The sequence below is a fragment of the Branchiostoma lanceolatum genome, chromosome 16, assembly GCF_035083965.1.
Source record: "Branchiostoma lanceolatum isolate klBraLanc5 chromosome 16, klBraLanc5.hap2, whole genome shotgun sequence".
Classification (NCBI taxonomy): Eukaryota; Metazoa; Chordata; class Leptocardii; order Amphioxiformes; family Branchiostomatidae; genus Branchiostoma; species Branchiostoma lanceolatum.
In genome coordinates this window covers 2314253-2322221 of record NC_089737.1, presented here as the reverse complement: position 1 = coordinate 2322221, position 7969 = coordinate 2314253, and positions in this window count along the sequence as shown.

Genomic DNA, 7969 nt, shown 5'->3' with positions numbered 1-7969 from the left:
TGGAGAATAACATATTGTCACATACAGATGTAGGGACATTTTGTCAGTTTGATTTTTGTGCGATTGAAATTTGCAACTCTCGACATTGTGTAACTTGCTTCAAAGTGTCAAAAATAGTGGGGACAATATAAATCTACCCTTCCATTACTCGGTATGATAACGTTATGAATTTGACGTTCACCATTTTCTCATTCAACGCCAACACTGCGATACCCAGTGAATCTTTTGAAGACATCTTTTGAATTTGATGCTACCGTCAGAAAGAATCCTAAAGTGGAACCTACAAGTTCAGAAATGCAAACAAACAAAGTCCTTTGTATTAAGGTGAATACTTGTCTGAAACTTATTCAGACTGTAAAGTTGGGATGGGAAGCGATGACACGACATGTGCGCTACGCGGCACAGGTGGTTGCGACCTGTTAAGTGCGCTACCATGCGGATTTTCGTTGCATAGTCAATACGACAAAAACTAGCAAATGGGAAAATCGTCTACAAATCTCAACACATTTTCTACTGCACATCACAATTTTACTAGATTTCTTTCATTTCAATCATTGGGTCTAGTTGGGTCTAGTTTTAATTACTTTCTTGTCACTAGGGGACATCAAGAATTGTTCTCCTTTTCTTTTGCCATTTTGTACCACTTTTTTCAAAAGCACATTACTGTATATGATTTGGACGTTGATGAAATCAAAATAGATTTTCAGTTCACTTTTCCTTGTGATTGACCGACTAGAAAGACGTGGAGCACAATCTTACAAGACGACCTTTCGCAATAACAGGAAGGTTGAAAAAAAAACAGTTTATCACGATTGAAAAAAAGTTAGGATGGCTCTCCGAGACACAGGTATGACAGCGCCATTCTACAAACCAAAAAGTGTGTACTGGCTACAATTTCCATGATTTATAGAATAGTCAATAAATATAACGTTATATATTCATTTTGTCATGATCGACAGGAATTAGAATAAAGGAGTCCGCCTGGAGACGACAAAGTAATCCAGAGGCCTCCTTTCAAAACTATGATAACGACAGTTGTGTTCGCACGGAAGGTCATAAGGTCACTCCAACACGCTGAAGAAGTGAGAAAATGTTACGATCTTACCTCCCAACATCTGCTTGGAGATTTGACAATCTTCCACGAGTGAGCACTGCGCTTGCGCAACATACGTCGACCAGATGAAGATGACTTCGATTGACGGTAAACAGCTCTCTTCAAGAGTGGAGAAGCTGTTGCTTAGTACACAAATATGAACGAAGCCTCACTGATACCCCCAACCTACAAGGTACGTGCATCTTTCTAGAAATTGTAACGTTAGCCACGTTGTAGTAGACTGGTTTATTTGTCATCATCATTTGACAGACAAGCCTCATGGCAGCCATTACGAGGCTGAATAATAATTTGCGAGGCAAAATAAAACATAGTTCATTGTAGTTTACACAGCTTTTAGGCATCGATTAAAAGTTGTTAGACAATCAATATCAGTTAAAACATTTACTTAGATCATTTAAAATATTTCACAATCACTCTCTTAGGGATTGCCTCGGGACAAACAATGCTAGGAAAATGTGGTAACAATGTTCTCTAGAGTTCATTTAAAAGTCTGATGATGGCCGGAATGGCGCTTCTGGTGTAACGGTTTGTGCCAGAGGGTTGTCCATAGCGGCTCGCGTTCCGAAGGTTTCTGCCATGTTGCTGACCACGGGTGGGCGGAAGCCAGGAGCGAAAACGTGGGGACTGTTCTAGTTTAGCAGCAAAGTCGGTGCATAACTGTTGTCTTCTAGTTGACAGTCTTGGAAGGTTAAGCTGGTTCAGGGTAGCAGTGTATGAGTTGTAAGTCCGTCCTAGTATAATCCTGCAGGCCCGTTTCTGAACACGTTCTAGGGCGTCGGACTGTTTCTGTGTGAGCGCTGCACTCCAGCAGGGGGTGGCATACTCTAGTATGGGTCTGACGTATCCACAGTAGATGGTGACGAGATCAGACGTAGGTATGCCGGATCGGCGCAGCGGCCGCAGCCTACTGACGAGAAAGAGTCGCTTGCTGCCTTTAGACACCATCTCGTTCACCTGGTTGTCCCACCGCAAGTCTGACCTTATGTGTAACCCTAACAACCTGGCCTGTGTGACGATGGTGAGGGGTACTCCTCCAAGGGTGAGTGCCGGTACCTGCGGGGGGTGACGTTCTACGTCTCTCTCAGAAAACTCGAGGAACGACATGCATGTCTAGCCTCTACCAGGCTCCGCTGGATGGCTGGAAAAATAGTAGAAATTGGCCGTAATAGAGTGAATAGTGTGCCAAGGGAGTTAGCTACGGAGGGAGTACATTCTGCAGAATGTACTCCCTCCGTAGCTAACTCCCTTGGCACACTATTCACTCTATTACGGCCAATTTCTACTATTTTTCCAGCCATCCAGCGGAGCCTGGTAGAGGCTAATGCATGTCCCCAAGGAAGTTTTTCCAGGGGGCGGAGACAAAATTTCGTTGGGGGCATGCATGTCGGGCCGGGCTCGGAAGGACCTGGCAAAGTTGTTGGTTGATCTGGTATAAGCTAGTTCGGAGTTGCTATTAGGCTTGTGCAGGCCCCGTCTCGTATAGAGTGCTCGCCTAGACATTGTCTAGATTTGCATATCAAACAACTACGCATGTGCAGTGTCCAAGGTGAAGGTGAAGGCCCCCGAGACGTGAACAAAGCCAGTCGGGGCGTTGTTATGCAAATGTAGACAGTTGTTTAATATAGTAACTAGAGTTCCACGACCTCATACCTTGATGACTGGGAATGATTTTAACCTTTATGACTGACATATTTGGAGTGTTTATCATCAATTCTAAATCATACCAGTTGATAGTCTTAAAATACAACATGTCCAAAGTATGAGCTTAACAAATTATGAGCTTAAGGTATTGTTGAAGGGTGGCTGAGGAATTTTGGGATGTTTTTGAAAAAAACCTTTCTTAAAGGCACCCAGAGCACTTTATGTGGCTTCAAACTCAAATTAAAAAAACTATTTTTTAGCCATTTCTACACATAGTAAGTCAATAACACTATACCATTACACATCGACATTCAAGGAGCAAAGATGCGATGTCGTTGTGTGTTGAGCACTGATAGAAAATCCAAGCGCTGTCAGCGCCACCATTTTTTTTCTTCAAATTTTCCGACTTTTTGGAACGTGATGTCCCGTCGCCGGAACTTGCAGAGAATGGACCGTTCCAGTCGAACACCAGAATAACGCACAAGTACATGAGAAACGGACTTGGTAGTAGTTGGCAGTGTGTTATGTAAACTCCGTCCCCTTGAGTGCCTGAGATGTTTTCTTTTTCATTTCGATTTTTTCCTTGGTATTCATGGAGCCAATGCAGTGAGAAATCTGTCCCAGATATAACGTTACATGTATACATACCCTGCTTGTCATTTCTGTCCCACTAGCGCTGTTTTTGACCAAGGTGTTCCAAATAGAACGGGGTTCTAGATGGTGTTCGACGGGAACGGTCCATTACCGACGAAAAAACCGTTTTGAGTTCTGTTTCAATCTAATTACACTAGGCGCGTGAAACTAAAGGGGTCATTGTGTAGCTTATTTTCGCGTGGCTTTTGAGCGCTTGTGACATGTAATCATCGCGCAAATGTGGTTAACAGTGACATTAAATGACAATTTCATAAAGATTACAGCAACTACAATATTTCCAATTTTCAAGCCAAATAAAAAATGCTCTGGATGCCTTTAAGCTTTATAAACCTTCCTCAACCTTTATTTTGTTTTCAGGTAGTACCTTATAGCAAGGTGATAATTTATGCAAATTAGTATGATGTCATGATTGCGTCATCAAGATTTATAAGGCCACGCCCCTTTTTTAGGAGGAACGCTCTCCTTGGCTTGTGCTTCAATGTTCATCAATATAATTTTGCAGGAATGTACATGATAGTAATACTTAAAGAATGACGCGTGTCTACGCGAATATTTTGAAATATCGATTTTTGGCGAATTTTTTCTTGTTATCAAACAAAAAAAATTCGCCAAAAATTGATATTTCAAAATATTCGCGTAGACACGCATCATTCTTTAAGTATTACTATCATGTACATTCCTGCAAAATTATATTGATGAAAATCGAAGCACAAGCCAAGGAGAGCGTTCCTTCTAAAAAAGGGGCGTGGCCTCATAAATCTTGATGACGTAATGATGACATCATACTAATTTGCATAAATTATCACCTTGCTATAAGGTACTACCTGAAAACAAAATAAAGGTTGAGGAAGGCTTATAAAGCTTAAGAAAGGGTTTTTTCAAAAACATCCCAAAATTCCTCAGCCACCCTTCAACAATACCTTAACAAAGAAGGTTATGCTAATATTTATCATCAATGATTCAAATGAGGCCCTTATTAGCCTAATTTGATTCAATGATGTGCACATTCACATAACTTCCCGATGCCACAAATTATTAGATGTATGAAACTGCCGTCATTTGCCAGTGTGGAACTACCGTAAAATCCCTATTTACGTACGCACTTTTTAAACTTTCCAAGTTGCAAGCAGGTGCTCCAGGCCGATACCAAAGTCGGGGTGCGTACGTTAGGAGGGGTTCTTCCTCAGAAAAATTGCATATCAGCATGAGAGTACGGTACATCTTCTTGCAAATGAAGTGTGGAATGCTACCACACAATCAATCCGTAATAAAGAATAAATAATACATATATTTAAATTGTTTGATATTTTCTATCCAGAAACATTTTCTCAGTAACCCTTTAAGTCAGTAAACATCATCGGAAGGATGATCATGTCAACCTCTTAACTATCCACCGAAATGCTGGAGAGGGGGTGCGTACGTTAGGAGGGTTTTTCCCCTGAATGTTTCAACTCACTGAGTCAGGCCCGCAATCATCCCCAAATCAGGGGTGCGTACGTTAGGAGGGGTGCGTACGTAAATAGGGATTTTACGGTATAGAAGTTTCTCATTAAGTATGCAGATTAGGCCCACATTTGCATATTTTCTATCTATCAACATTCCTCTCTTCTTCAGTTACAATTTGAACAGTCATATCATGGAACAAAGCGGATTTTAAAAATTGCCTCATTAATTATGCAAATTAGAATCTGATTTGCATAATTATCGTCCAATCATACTAAGCATCACACAAGCTATCTACATACCAAAAATCATGACCATCCATCAAGGCCATCTTGTTATAGTATTTTCTCATTGATTATGCAAATGAGCTCTTCATTTGCATAGTTCATATCAATTAATATTTCTCTCTACCTCAGTTACATATGTCACATGTTTCAGACTCCTATCATGGAATTTGGCAGATGTATAAACTTTCCTCATTAATTATGCAAATTATGTACTGATTTGCATAATAAGTATCTAATCATGTACATCTTCACTCCAGCTATCTACTTACCAAAAATCATTACCATGCATCAAGCCCTTCTTGAGTTATTCCCTTTCAAAGTCAGACACAAAACCTGCTCCTGCAGTTCCAAAAAAAGCCACTAGGGGGCCCAAACCCACACAACTTACTCTCTGTCCAAAGATCTATCTACCACTTAAAAATAAGTTTCATAGCATGTCCAGAACACGAGATATCAAAACAGAAAGTTCCCCTGCAGTACCATAAGAAGCCACTAGGGGGCCCAAAATCTAATCGTTTTCAGGTCTCATCAAAACCTACCAACATACCAAATACCAAGACAATCCATCCAGGCATTCTCGAGTTATTCTGTGCCACTACACACAAACCCACAAACGCTACCCTCTGCATAACCTTCTCGGCGAAGGTAACAACTCCGAACTAGCTTATATAACCCTCTGAACACAACATCATAGGCGTCAACCAGCGTTCACCCAGGCAAATGAAAAATTGAGTTGGTAGAAAAAGTGGTCCGGTCGGGACTGCGAAAAAAACGGTCCAGGCTGGAAAAAGCGGTCCAGACTTTTCTGTGTGTGGTTGCACCCCATGGCAGAAAGCGATAGAATTGATGAAAATAGATACATTTAGGTCAAATAACATGGGTTTTATATACATATGTAGGTGGGTTGTGTTGACCATTTTACTGCTGTGCTGTCATTGGGGTGTCATTATGTAGTAGAGACATTTACTGTGCAAGATGTTACTGTAATTACAACAGGAAGACGAGCAGTCTATCCCTGGTGGTCAGAGACACCAGACATCTGTTACTGATTGGTTTGTAATAAAGGGGATGGACATCTGTCCATCTATAGCAGTTCTCACCAGGCAAGCACTGAGTGAAGACGTCATTCCTTGCTCTCCTAGCTAGTGCTTTTATCTACTCAACACTGGTGGCATAGCGGTGGTTGCCGTTTTCGAACGGCCGAACCCGCCTCGACGCAAGCCTTGGCCAGCTACCATGCCGCCCGAGTCGCCCGGTAGCGATCGAGACCAGCGGCTACTAAAGCAAGCTCCGTACCCGTCCGTGCTGCGATGATATGCCTGCCATCGTGCCACGTCGACAGCCAGCAGCCCCGACTCACCACGCTACCACGCCGTCCGTTTAGCCAGCCTGCCGCCGTACTACACAGACCCAGCTCGCCCGACGTGTCTCCATGCCGCCCTCTAACCAAGCCAGCCTGCCAGCCGACCACGTCTGCCATGTGCCCAGGCGTCCGGACTCCCTGCTCGCCGTCGCTGAGGCCAGAGCACGCCGCCGATGTCCTGATGCCACCCGCCGCCGACCACGTGCGCAAGACCCCGTGAGCGCTGTCCTGTCGATCACGCTGCCGTCTTCCTGACCCACCATGCCGACTTGATCGCGACCCAGCCCGACTACCCCTACGACGGAACCCGTCGCTGCCCATCCGTGATAACCAGCGTGACCTTCTACCGTGAAAACTAGCCGAACTGTGAAAAAGTACTTCTCCGCGTATCCTGCCGGACCACTGAACTTTGTGCAACATCTCGAACTTTTGTGGTTTAATTGTAGCTAGGTACCATTATTGCACGATGTCTTGTATTATTGTATGTTCGTGAGCCTACGGGTGACGGACCCGCCAGGTGGACTATTCGTAAGCCTACGGGAAACGGATCCACCTGGTGGACGCTATATTGTATTGTTTTGTATTGAGACCGCATGATGCCTTCCCTAGATAGAACTGATTTGCCTACGGGACAGTCTATGCTAGATGTGACATGATTGTGAGTTGATATTTGCCGACCACGTAATGTCGGATACTGCGTTGACCATGCTGCGGTAACGTAGAACTTGCTCGTACTTGACTGCTATGTCAGTAGCGAAGCCTGTTTTTGCTTGTTTATGTTTGTTGTTTTATGTTCGTGCTTTGAAGTAAGTACCCAGACGCCTCTGTCTCTATCATCGCAGCAGCAGTCCGTCTGTTAGGCTTTGTTACTTTTGTAATCATCCGGAAGAAGTCAATTGCTTGTCACACCCCTGCCCGTTTATGGCATTGCAATGTTTACCTTACCATCTGTTACTGATTGGTTTGTAATAAAGGGGATGGACATCTGTCCATCTATAGCAGTTCTCACCAGGCAAGCACTGAGTGAAGACGTCATTCCTTGCTCTCCTAGCTAGTGCTTTTATCTACTCAACAATTATATGGACTTGGCCTGCCATACTTATTCTATTAGGTTTCTTATAACTGATCTTATTGCACTATCCACCTCGGACATAGTGTAATTGCAATGCAAAAACATACAATTTCAAAAGCTTGTCTGGCATCAGCCACTTTCTCATTGGTTGAACTGCTAATTTTGATTGACAGATAAGTCGGTCCATGTCTTAAATCTGTTCCAGAGGTAACCTTTATTGTCTTTTCACAGTGTGATGTTTCTGAATAAGTGAATTGCTTGGTGACATCTAAGGAAGACTTCGGACTGCTACACCCCTCCCAACTAAGATGACATGATTCATTCACATAAAAATGTATATATGGACTCCTTCCCATGGTAAAATCCTAATTCAGATGAGCCCTTCATTCATTCAT